The sequence below is a fragment of the Danio aesculapii genome, chromosome 4 (assembly GCF_903798145.1).
Source record: "Danio aesculapii chromosome 4, fDanAes4.1, whole genome shotgun sequence".
Classification (NCBI taxonomy): Eukaryota; Metazoa; Chordata; class Actinopteri; order Cypriniformes; family Danionidae; genus Danio; species Danio aesculapii.
The window spans coordinates 47,995,690-48,009,092 of NC_079438.1; positions in this window are offsets into that span (position 1 = coordinate 47,995,690).

A 13,403-nucleotide genomic window follows, 5' to 3' on the forward strand; every position below is an offset into this window, starting at 1 on the left:
ATTACAACCAAATGCAGTGTGTTTCAGAGGCGGACTTAGTGATTTGGGGGACCCAAGAAATTTCAGATATGGGGTCCTAGCATTGAAAGTCAAAACATTCTCTTTCTATACAGATATTTTTTTCTCTCTAGATTAGTTTGGGGTTTTTTTGTAAATAAACTGTTAAAAAATATATGTTAAATATATATTTAAAGTACAATTGAAGTCAGAATTATTAGCCCCCTTTGAATTGTTTTTCTTTTTTTAAATAATTCCCAAATGATGTTTAACAGAGCAAGGAAATTTTCACAGTATTTCCTATAATATTTTTTCTTCTGGAGAAAGTTTTATTTGTTTTATTTCGGCTAGAATAAAAGGTCAATTTTAACCAGGATCGCAGAAGTAGCGTGTTTCATTGTTTCTCTATTTTCCCAAATGTTCTCAAAATTCTCACCCTTGCACACTCTATCTCAGCTCTTCTCTGATCGCTGGCAGACTGGCAGTGTCTTTGAAGCGCTCACACCTCGTGCATGTGCAGTATGAAAGGAACGTTCCACTATTCATGAGGGCCCCGGTTTTGAAAAGAAGTAATAACAATCAAATATTAATGGTTATAGACAGATTTTACAACACTTTGTAAAATTTTATATTTAAAAAAATATATTTAAATATACTCATGATAAACAGAGAGTTAGCCAAAGGAAAATTAATGAATGAATGAGACTATTTTCAGTTTTGGCTACACTGTACAAAAAAGCTGGGTTCCACACAATCAATTTGTGTTGGGGTAACATGAAAGAATTAAGTTAACTTATTAGTTTTTACAAATTTAAGTGGCTTGAACATAAAACAATTACGTTGAACCCAAAATAACTCAAAAATTGTGTTGTTTCAGATCATTTTAAATAAGTAGTTTGAACAAACAGCAAATGCCTTAGCCTCAGCCTGAGTTCATTCATTTGGTGTGAAAAACCAGAACGAATCCTCAAAAGATGCTCCAAGTATAAATAAATACAGTTTGTCCATTTGAGAGGAGATTCAGAATAGCATCCAGTGAACAAAAGGTCTTTTCTCATAAATATACATCCACAAAAAGTGAAGCCAAAACCAAATTTCATCCTTGGTCCATTAAAGAAATATCTAACATTTGATACCGTGGATGGCTGACAGGGGTTCAGTCTTCTATCTAAACTCTATGGAAAAAGAGCCAGTCATACTGTCTAATTGAATTATAGCATGTCAAAATGGATCTCTTGATGGTGCCAAAGACAAAAACTTCACTACAGTTACTACAAAACATTTCGCCCAACCATCAGCCATATGGCCAACCCTACCCCAGACAAAAATAAAATAAAAAAATAAACACTTACTATCCCAACTTGTAAATTGATCCCATTTGTGGTCAAAACATTTATCTACATAGCAACACTGACTAAAACCAATGGCATAAGTTTGGGACGTGACTATAGTTCTGTTCGACCAATAAGAAGTAAAGTAAGTAGTGGTCGGAAAACTTTACTTAAATGCAAAAATGACTTTTTAAAAAACTTGTTAAATGCTACTGAAACGAATGCGATTAAAGTGTGCAACCACATCTTGTTCATTTCAATCCATGTGTCTCCATTTAGACACGAACGTGCGTTCACGTAAACAGCTGCATCAGTAATGACGATGAATAGCATCTCTCAGTGCTGTCTAGGGGCATTGATCATGGACATTAAGCACGGAGGTCTGCGGTCTGGAAGAAAGCTGTTCACATGCTTAAATCTGTGACAAATCCATTTTAATTTGGCTCTTCCTCTTGATAACCTTCAAAACTGGGCTCTTTGTAGAAACAAATGGCCCTTTTAAAAACACACGCCAACATCCATCTTCCAGAAAATGCATCTTATGATTGGAGATCAGCTTTATTAAATGTTTATATCAATAAAAAAATGAAAATTCCATAAAACTAGCATGACTTTTTTTCTGTGGAGCTTTAATGATGATATTATAAGAAATGTCTCAGGGTTTTATTACCTATACCAGGGGTTTTCAACTCTGCTCCTGGAGATTTCAGCTACAACGCGTATCCAACACACCTGCCTGTAATTATCAAGTGCTGTTCAGGTCCTAATTAATTGGTTCAGGTGTGTTTGATCAGGATTGGAGCTGAACTCTGCTAGAAGGTAGATCTCCAGCAACAGGTTGAGCACTCATGACCTATACAGCGAAAACAAACAGTAATGCATTATTAATCTGTATACTTCAATTCTGAATACCTTTTTTATAAATAATAACTAAAACCATGTTGTATCTGATCAGCTACTTTGAAATCAGTAGGTGTACATACAGTATACAGTGAGACAAAATTATTTAACCCTCCTGTGAATTTGTAATTCTTTCCAATATTTCCCAAGTGCTGTTTGAGGAAGAGAAATTTTTTAAACATAATATTTTTAATAACTAATGTCTCCAACCAATTTCTATTGTCTTTCTATTTTGCAAGATAGTATTCAGCTTAAAGTGCAATTGAATAATTAGGTTAAATTAGCATAATTAATCAGTGAGATATAGGGTAGATCTAAATATATCTTTACATCAAAGGATTTTGACACTAATATAACTTTAGAGACAAAACATATTTGCTCTATACATTCCCAGTTCCAAAAATGACCAACATTAATAAAACTTAATAAATTTGGTGTATTTTAAAGCAGTCTTTCTTAGTTACGTTCCAGGAGGACCATCAGCTCTGCACATTTTCCATGGCTGTTTCTCAATATGCATTCTTCAGTGTCCTTGTGTCATCACCAACCGCCAAAGTTGTTCAGTTCCAATACTCAAGACTCAGAAGTCGTTGCGGCTGAATAAATGAGGTGAGAAGAGCATCATTTTATATAAATTTAATATTGAAGTTTAGAGATATAACTTATTTATCTCAGGGGTTTCACTAAATTAGACGATAAACATTGTAAGTAAACATTGGCATGAAATTTTTTATAAAGGCTTAAACACATTAAGGGTGTTTATTTGCTGAAATTCGTATTAAAATTAATTTTATTTGTATTGTGCAACGTGTATTTATAATGTCTTTATGCATAGTATTTGTTGTGAAAAGGGGAAAAACAATACATCATTGTATGAATGCAGTAATGTTTAAATAATCTTTAGTTAATAATGCGAAGGCCATGTGACCATTAGGAAGAACGCAGCATCTCATTTTTCACAGGACGCGTTTTGTGTTCTCGCGGTCTCCCGAGTTCGTTCTTCCGAGGTAACTTGACAAGTACGGTCTCCACAAGAGTCCATTCTCAGCCTGGAATTGAGAAAGAGTCCCTGTCTCTTTAACCAAACACACCTGATTTAGATCATCAGCTCGTTAGCAGAGACTGAAAGACCTGTAATGGGTGTGACAGAGAAAGGAGACATCCAAAACATGCAGTGCTGGTGGTCCTCCAGGAACATGGTTGAGAAACACTCTTTTAAAGGGTCCTGAGTCATTTGTAAACTTTAGTTCCCTTACTTAAAAAGTTTTCTGTATTTTAATTTCTCTCAAAATGCTTTCAAATGCATCAAGAGGGTAAAGTGTAAAAACACAATTCCTTCTGTCCTGCAACACAGGAGATAGCAGCTGAATGTCTGAATTTAAAAGATAAATTACTCAATTAAGTTGCATTAACAGCCGGTTGGTCCTCAGGATCCACATCAATGCTATTGATCAGCTCCAATGGAAGAAAATAAAGTGAATTCCAATGCAACACTGAGTGCTCTCATCTTCCTGGTCAAGTACGAATTGTCTGTGTTGTATCTCATAAATGTCATCTCCCCCCTTCAGACATTAATCTCCATAAGGCCTTGCTTTCGTTGGGTCCGAACCAGGCTTGGCAGTGGTGTGCGTGTGTGTCCATTTTCTTTTGCAGCAGCAGGGGTACGAGTGGGAAAACAGGAAAGGGTTTTATGATCGGATCCATAGCTGCCACTGGAATCAAAGACGCACAGGCAGAGGAAACATGGACACACGGACACAAAGAGCAGACGCACATTGCTAGCTGAGAAAGCCCAATCAAGCAAATCCAGCCTCCGAGAGAGCGCGTTCGTGCATGGGAGCACACCAGTGTGATATAAATGGCAACCTACCGAGCCATTTGTGCTCCTACATTTGATATCTAATAAACAAGAACAAATGAGGCTGTCCTTCACAGTGGAGAAACCGAATCTGACATCAGCGCACAAACAGCCCATTGACAACTGCGGCACAGAAGAACGCTAGGAATTGTGTGAATACGTTGATCTCGAGATGATATCGGTTACTTCCTAATGAGAAGTATTTTCCATTTCTGGAAGTTGGCAAAGTACTGAAGGGTTATCATTGTATAGTTCCTTCATTGAGATTTGATTGACAAGGCTGACACACAATGTATTGGGGAAACAAGTGTGACCCTTGACCGAGAAAGCATTCAATATCACAGTTTTTCTTTTTCCATTTTGCCTAAGTTTAAGTTTTAACTGGTTTTTATTTTTTGCTGCTGGCCAGCATACAGGGTTTGTTACGCCATGAAAAAGAAACAGAAGTGTTATGCCAAGACTAAAATGTATGCTTAGTGTATAACCCTAAAAATATGACACCCACCCCCAACTCACCCCATACAAACTGCACCTCGGATTCATGTTATATGCGCATATCTATTCATAATGATAATTCAATTGACGGCAAGATGAATTTGTCTGTGTAGTACATCAATAAAGCTCTTAAAATCGTCGTCACTTTTAAAGAAGGCAAATACAATGGGCAAATCATTCAGCAGCGCTGTGTCCATAGCAACGGCAGAACCATCTAGCCTTCTAAACGAAACATTGACCCCATACTTTCATTTTCTGTCACCAGAGGCAGTGAATGCTCCAGAATACAGTATAAGAGCCAGTCTCACAAAAACCTGTCAAGAACACGTCCAGGTCACATTTTAACTCAAAAAGGAAAAGAAAGAAGCAGAAAATTTACTTATTTTCAAGGCCATTAATATTTATTTATTTATTTACATTACTTTAAGTGCAGATTTGTTGCATTTCTTATTGCCACTAATATTGAAACTATGTTGTGCTGCTCAAACATGATTTGTTTATGCAAACTATGATGCATACATATTTTTTCCTCTTCTGAATTGTAGTGTATGAAGAGTTTAGATGCAAAAAGTGCCGTCTGAAATTTCCATCAAAAATGAACATTTTTCTCAGCCTCCTTTGTTTATGTTGAGATATTTTACTTCAAAGACCAGGAAAAGGACTGATTATTTGCCATAAAAGTGATTTTACTGAACATACACACAGAAACCTGATAAAATGCTCATTTTAGAGAAAAATTTCAGATGGCATTTCGAGGTTTTTGCATCGAAACTCTTCACATATATTATAATATATGTTCTACACTGCAAAAACATGATACATTGAATTGACTACATTTTTAAGGTAAGCGGTTGCAAATAATTTATATGAAAAAAACATCCACTATACCTTAAAATAATTTGTAAATACAATGATAATAGATATGATAATTGATTTTGGTTGTACGATTATAGTCTTCGATTATAGAGTTCCCAGTTGTTCAGAATCATCATGATTATTATGCATTCATTCATTTCAAAACACTACTACTTTAGTAAATCAGATGAAAACTCTGTATATTTTAAAGTGTTACTTATTGTTGTTCAGTAACCAATTAATACAGCACAAAATAATAGTAAAAACAATTAATAATCCATTTCTCTTTGGACTTAAAATTAAGTGAAAGAAGTTTTTGACATTTAAACATACAGTTGAAGTCAGAATTATTAGCCCTCTTTGGATTTTTTTTCTTTTTTAAATATTTCCCAAATTATGTTTATCAGAGCAAGGAAATTTGTTTTATTTTGGCTAGAATTAAAGCAGTTTTAAATTTTTTAAAAGCCATTTTAAGGTCAAAATTATTAGCCCCTTTAAGCTATATCTTTTTCGATAGCCTACAGAGCAAACCATCGTTATACAATGCCTAATTAGCCTAACCTGCCTAGTTAACCTAATTAACCTAGTTAAGCCTTTAAATGTCACTTTAAGCTGAATACTAGTATTTTGAAAATACATGGCAAAGATTAAATAAATTAATTATTACGAATGAGTTATTAAAACTATTTTTATAAATGTGTTGAAAAAATCTTCTCTTCGTTAAACAGAAATTGGGGAAAAAATAAACAGGGGGGCTAATAATTCTGACTTCAACTGTAAGTAATATTTTTTACATTGAAACTGAATGAGAGAACAATGAAAAAAAAAAAAGAATAAGTAAAATTATTATTTTTTTTTTTATGATGTTTTTCTTTTCTTTTTTTTTTTCTCTGTGGAGTAGAAATGTGAATATTCTATACAAAATATTAAGCTGACCGGTCAGTTTTTGACAGGTGACTCGCATTGCGCTCATGGCATTCTTTCAACTAGGTGCGCCTGGAAAGCATGTGCGCGTCGTTGCCATTATGCGACCGCAAGCCAACAAGCCTCTCTTGGAAGTAACAAACTTGCGTGCACAAAAGATGGGATATGTGAACGGCCCTTAGCTAATAGCCTTAGCCATAGTTAAAATCAGCCTTTAATCCAGTGTGCATGTGTTTTGTGTACAAGCTTTAAACTAGCGCACAGTTGGCATAACTTTATTTAGTTGCACAGTTTTGTTCCGTGTAAAAACTTGTTCCGTGTTAAGAAGCCTTTACAATTAATTAACCGCGAAAAATTAAATCACGGTTGAAGCTGCGGTCACACTGGACTTTTCTCCCCATAGACTTCCATTCATAGGCACGCGAATGCGTCAGACCAAAAGCGCAAGCTCGTGCAACAAGTTTCGTAATTAGTTGCGTTGCAAAGTTCAAGCTTGGTGAACTCTGACCTGCGAAATACTGTACTACAGAATTTCGCACGCTCAAACTCCAGTGTGACCGTAGCTTGACAGTGAAATTGGTAATCGGTGCATCCCTAATGATGAGTCGTAATAATCTAAGTAAGATAACTGAAAATGAACCAAAAACTAAACTCATGCAAGATGTGCAGACCTTGCCTAATTGTCAAACAGTTATTGCCAAAAAATGTGCTTATGAAACATTGGTTTGTCATTTTGTTAAATTTTCGAACTTGGATCTAAATGCGACCCAAATGCTTCACGAGAAGAGATGTGGGTGGGAGAAGTGGAGGGGTCTAAAACAAGAAAGAAGACCTGCTCAGTAGATGTAATCTCTGTGCTGACTTATCAGAAACACATTTGCTGAAGTAAATCTGCAAGCGCCTGCAACCATAGGGGCAGCGAGCCAAAAAGCCCCTCTCAGGCTGGATGAAGCAAGCCTGCTGTGATGTCAGCCTCTTCGGGTCCCCTTTCAACCTGGAACCCCCATCTCATTTTCATTCGCCTTTTCTTCACCTGTCCTTCTCCGCGTCTCTCTGTAGCCTCGCAGGAAAATAATAAGGCTTCCTCCCGTGTCCCTGAGGGTTGCGCTTGCGAGAGGGGTCAGAGCAGACCCCGCTCACACAAAATTCAGCCTCTCTCTCTGCTTAGCGGGCTGTCAAGAATTTAAAAAATGGAGACAGGCTGAGAGAGGCTGAGGCAATTACTCATTTACAGTCTGTATAGACGTTACTGAAAGCTGCCTTCCCCCGGCTGCGCAGCAGCAAATGTGTTTCCAATTAAAACTCCTGTGTTTACATATTCTGCATTTTCTATTGTGTAATTGCAAGATTTATTACAGGCCTGTTGTATTTCCTCCGGGGCGGAAAATATGGTCGTGAGGCGTGAATATGTCACATGTGTGGTGCCAAGCAAATCCGAGTCGCAGAACTCTCTTAAAACTCGATCAGCGAGGCCGTGGAAGCAGGACGCGCTCAGGCCATATGGGATTTCTGGTCAGAAGATATAAATGAGCGGTTTTGGACTAAGTGAGAATGCTGAACGTGATCCAGTTCTGGATGTCCGTTGAGGACCAGCACCCCTAACACGCTGTACATATGGCCGTACGCAACTTACCGAACAACAACACGCCACATGGAAGGCATGCGATCTGGCCTTTGAAACGAACACCAGCTCTAAATCTATTTAATGACACCAGAGATATGAATAATTGCAATAATGTCCTTGCGGTTTCCGTCCACCTCCATCCACAGATCCCTCATGATGCATGCCGTTGTCCAAAACGAAGGCACGCTCATGGCTTAGATGTTTCGGAGCGGAACTTGGCAAGCGCCGTTTGGATCTACGCACTTAAAGGCTTGTCGTCATGGTGATTTGTCTTAATGCCCATGCGACCTAGACCCCTGCATCTGTTTCCCTTTCTCTTCCCTCTCTCATAATCTGCTTAATTATTTACCGGTAATCATTCCCCATTCAGAACGGAGCAACATATTTGGCAACTTGAGGAATTTTAACACTCTTTTTTTCTTATCCCTTACACAATTAGTGGCTCTCGGTTTATATGCACTGAATAAACACTTCATTGCTTCAACATTTGTTAAACTCACATAAATCCAAATAGATAACCTTTGTACACCCTTCAAATTAAGAGGAAACTCACATAATAATGGCTCCCGGGTGATTTTAGAACTTACAGTGCCCTCTGCTGGATATTACAGCCATTACAATTGGACCACCACTTCAGATCAGCCATTTTGTAGTTTTTAACATGTGGCCACAACCACTAAAACGAACACTGACATTAAGCAGACTTTCCAAGCAGCCGATTATTCTGACCCCTGTACATCCATCGCCATATATCCCATACAGACACTCGCAGTGAACGGTGAAGACGCCAGTCGTAATGTGAGGCATGTGTGTGTGAGGGTCTCGCAATGCTCGGCACGACTGCGGTGAAGTGGGAGAAGGATCTGTGTGTGTTACGGTATGCAAAGCTACAAGTCAGCCAGAGTTCCACAGACACACACTCGCAAACAAACTAACACACATGCACACTTCTGCTGCTCTCCTGAGAGAAAAGAGAGCGAGATGCCAGCAAAACTCCACCAGACTTCTCAGTAAGGGGTGAAAAGACATATGACGGATCAAGTATGAGGAGAGGAAGAGGTTCACCTCTGCTCAACAACTGACAAGTCTTCTTAAAAGTGAAGAGTGTTATTGCTGAGCCACTAACGGCGCCAGGCAGATTGAGCAAAAATGATGATGGCCCCCAATGACAGCTCAAACTAAAACAGAACAAATCAACTCAAAGGAGAAAAGCTATCACCACATAAAAATCTTGAGACACTTACAATGGAAGAAAACGTGCCTTGTTTATTTGGAGGAGTTCAAAGTTAAGTGTTTAACGAATAATATTCTAAACACTTTCATTAATTATCCTGTTAAAATTTGGCTTCATCTTCAGCTAAATCTGTATTTGATAGACTGCAAAGTTGTACTGAATAATGTGTATGATTTCCACAGCACTGAAAGAATTACAAAACATTTTCATAATTGACTATAAAATGCACAATGTCAGGGTTACAAATCAATTCTTGACGCACTGTAGAGAATTGTTGCTGCCTACATTTTTTTAGGTGAATCAAATGAACGTTTCTAGTAATTTCAGTCAACATTAGTCAGCCTAATGAGGATGGCCCCCAATGACAGCTCAAACTAAAATAGAACAAATCAACTCAAAGGAGAAAAGCTATCACCACGTAAAAATCTTGAGGCACTTATAATGAGAAAATGTGCCTTGTTTATTTGGAGGAGTTCAAAGTTAAATGTTTAGCGAATAATATTAAAAACACTTTCCTTAATTCTTTTGTTAAAATTTGACTTCATCTTCTGCTGAAACTGTATTTGATAGGCTGTAAAGTTGTACTGAATAATGCTGTATGATTTCCACAGCACTGAAAGAATTGCAAAATATTTCCATGATGGAATTTGATGTAAAATGCCTAATGTCAGGGTTTCAAATAAATTTTTTATAACCTGTAAAGAATTCTTGCTACCTACATTTTTTAGGTGAATCAAATGAACTTTTCAAGTCATTTCAACTGATATTAGTCGGCCTGATTGAAAATATTAAGTTACACTTTGCTAAGTTTAGGTTAGGTAAATATTAAGTTAGATTAACTTAATTTCAAGAGTCTGCACTTAGATATTTCTTGATGCTATTAGCAGGTTTGGCATGCTGTCCTAGAAGAGAACCCTGGGCTCAGTGCTCCCTCCTGGTCAATAGGTATATAAGTGGGTCCGAGATTAGGTAGTTCTCGATAGCTCCCCCTGGTAGAGGGAGGAAAAGGAGGAGATGGGGTGGAAGGGGAGATTCTATCAAAAAGAAAAATAAAGTAATAGGGAGAAATTGGTCTATTTATTGAAGGCTTGAATCAATGTGATTGGATTATTGCTGATTACAGATGAAAGATCAGCCGTGATCAATCATATCATGTGCTCCTCTCAAAATTATTTTATAAAACTTCACTTGCTAATTAAAATTTGTTAAAGTAGCATTAAAATATTGTCGTGACTTTTTGTCTTATTGTTTGCAGTGTATGCACAAGTGTCTGTTAATATTAAATTTATGTAGTTATTAATATTAATCGTTTATCAAAATTATCTTTTAGGTCAGCACTCTATAGAAATAAACAAAATATTCAATGGAAATCCACTGCATGTAATAAAAACAATAAAACAAGGAGATAGAGAGAGCAATTAAATACCAATACCTCACACTTTACTCTACATAATAATCTAAGTTTCGACTTGAAAGGCCTCCAGTTAAAATACAGCCATCCCACCTTTTCTGTATTTACATCCTTTGGGTTGAACAGAGGAAATTCTGTTATGTAACACTCTATGGTGCTGTAAATAACAGTTACACTTTGCAGATGCTTTCACCTGAAGCGACTTACAACTAAGAAGAATATAAGGTCACATAACCTCAGGTGCATGGCATTTGTAGTATTTTTTTGGGGGGGAAAGTCTGTTTAATGACTAGTGTTGCAAATCAACTTTGTCTATACGCACTATAATACATGCATTTGATGATAGTTATGTAAATTGTATCTATGTATATTGTATCTGTCCCTATTCAAATAAACAAATCCCTACCCAATTGAATTATTTTGAGTAAAAGCAATAGTTTTAATAAATAGATATTGTTTTTTTCATTTCATTTTTAGTTTTAATTTTAAAAAAAACACCAGAAATATCACTTTCACAAACAAGCTCAGGTTTCCTTTGAAAAGCGAACTGTTTAGCTGAGAGAAAATGCATTCCAGGTGTGCATGTCAATATAGTTTTTCTGCAGTCATGCCATGTGCTGTTTGACATGAATGATCACACAGCTTTGAGATGTTTGAATCATCTCATTAAAATGTTAGATTTATTTAAATACCCGCAATGCTGAATGTGCTCTTTGACATATTATTACAATCATTCTGTGCCGTTTCTTTATTTTTAAGTCAAGTCAACCGATAAATTGCCTATACACTGCATTTTGAGCTTGTTTTAGTATTTAATTATTTGCTTAATTAAGACAAACAACTATCAAAATCAGCTTTGTAAGATCAATGACTCTTATATATAAACAATAATGTACTGAAAGAAATGAAAAGGTTAGAAGGGGTTAATGTCTCTTTGAATAATAAAAAAGAATGAGCTTTTCATGTTGAAATGATTAATTTGGGACAACTACTCCCCTGCATATTCAAAAAGTCCTTGGCTTTGGCTTTATAATCAACCACAGAAAAGGGGAAATGTTTTAGATGAAATTTGGAGTGTGGCAAGGACATTTAAGTGAGTGAACCATGGTATTTGAACAAACACAGATAATTGACACAAAATGTTCTGGCAGACGTAATGTAATAATAAGAATAAGGAACACCCATCCGTTTAAAATAAAAGTCACACAACAATACAACAGACAATCCCTAAGAAAGCATATTGTAAATCTTTCTCACATTCATAATTCAACAATTATGTAACTTACCAAATCAGATGTGTTTTTAGCCAGATGAATAACCTTCTGAACCTGAAACAATATCGTGAATGTATCAGTGTATGCTTTTAAATAGACTTGAACAGTATCTGACAGGCTTGTCACACTTTACATTAACTGGATTAATGTAATCCCTTGTTATCTAGTTACACTTCTGACACTGTTAATCATAGTTTACCGTGAAATTGATCCTCTTTATTGATCCTCTTTATGGTTTCCTAATGCGCGTTTGTAAACAACAAACTTTTAATTTGTATCGACGCGTCCGGTTTTCATGGTAGTAAGGTAAAATAATGCTGCAGGTGTCTTTTAACACACACAAAAAACACACTGCTCATTTATATTTATCCCTAAATCTGACAGTTTCCCTGTAGTTAATCAATATTTTTAACACAAGAACTAGAAATTAGAGAGCGCTAAAAGTTCCTGTCAGGAAAGCTATAAAACGCCTATGAATAATTGATGAGGTAACCGTCGAGTGAATTCACAATTGGCTGGTCGTTGATTGGTACGTACTAAAACACACATGCGAGTTAGTGTTTTGTAAATAAATAATATTATATTTACTTAGCTGGAAAAATATGATTGTTTTTTTCTGCATAACATATCCTGTTTAGTGTTTTTGTTGAGAGCTTTTTTTTCTGAAAGCTAACACAACTCACATAAACAATTTGAGAAGAGATTTACATATTATGGTAAGGCAGCACATCAAACATAAGTCTTTCTCTCTTATTTGATTCCAGTGCTGGAAAGTCCAAAATAACTCAATAAACAAAGCATTTACTGATGGATCTGTTTAGGTCTGCATCAATAGAGTTGTTTAGGGCTATGCCACACATACAAATTGCATTATGTAAAGGCCAAGGGCCTCCTTGTACATTGTGGGACTGTGAAAGCAAATAATTTGACCAAGTACAACAATATACCTAAAGCAGCATTAATGCTTGTCGATCATAATGACAAACATGATTTCACCGAATTCATAAAACATTGAAAAAGTGACTGATGTAAAACATTTACGCATCTGACTTAAGTTTGATTGAAAAGCTGTTCTTCTTGGACGTCTGGAGGCCATCTATTCAGGCTCATATCCAAGAAGCAACATCTGGCACTATTCATCTCTTGCTGCGATTGCTTTGGTTCTGACACATGTCCGCATGCTGACAGGAACACACTCCACAGTTTCAGTTTGTGTGACGGCCTGGGCCTGGTCCTGCTGACACTCGCAGCTTTTGTTGTCTAAACGGCGTCTGAGCAGAGCTTTGATCATGGCACTGAAACATTCCAGCATGTTTACTGCAGAGAGCAATGCCGTTTAAATATACATGTCAGCTCAGGTTCACTTCCACTGCAAGTCATTCTTTAAAACAGACTGAGAGACAGACAGACAGACAGAGAATCAGATAGATAGATAGATAGATAGATAGATAGATAGATAGATAGATAGATAGATAGATGCATCGATCGATCGATTGATTG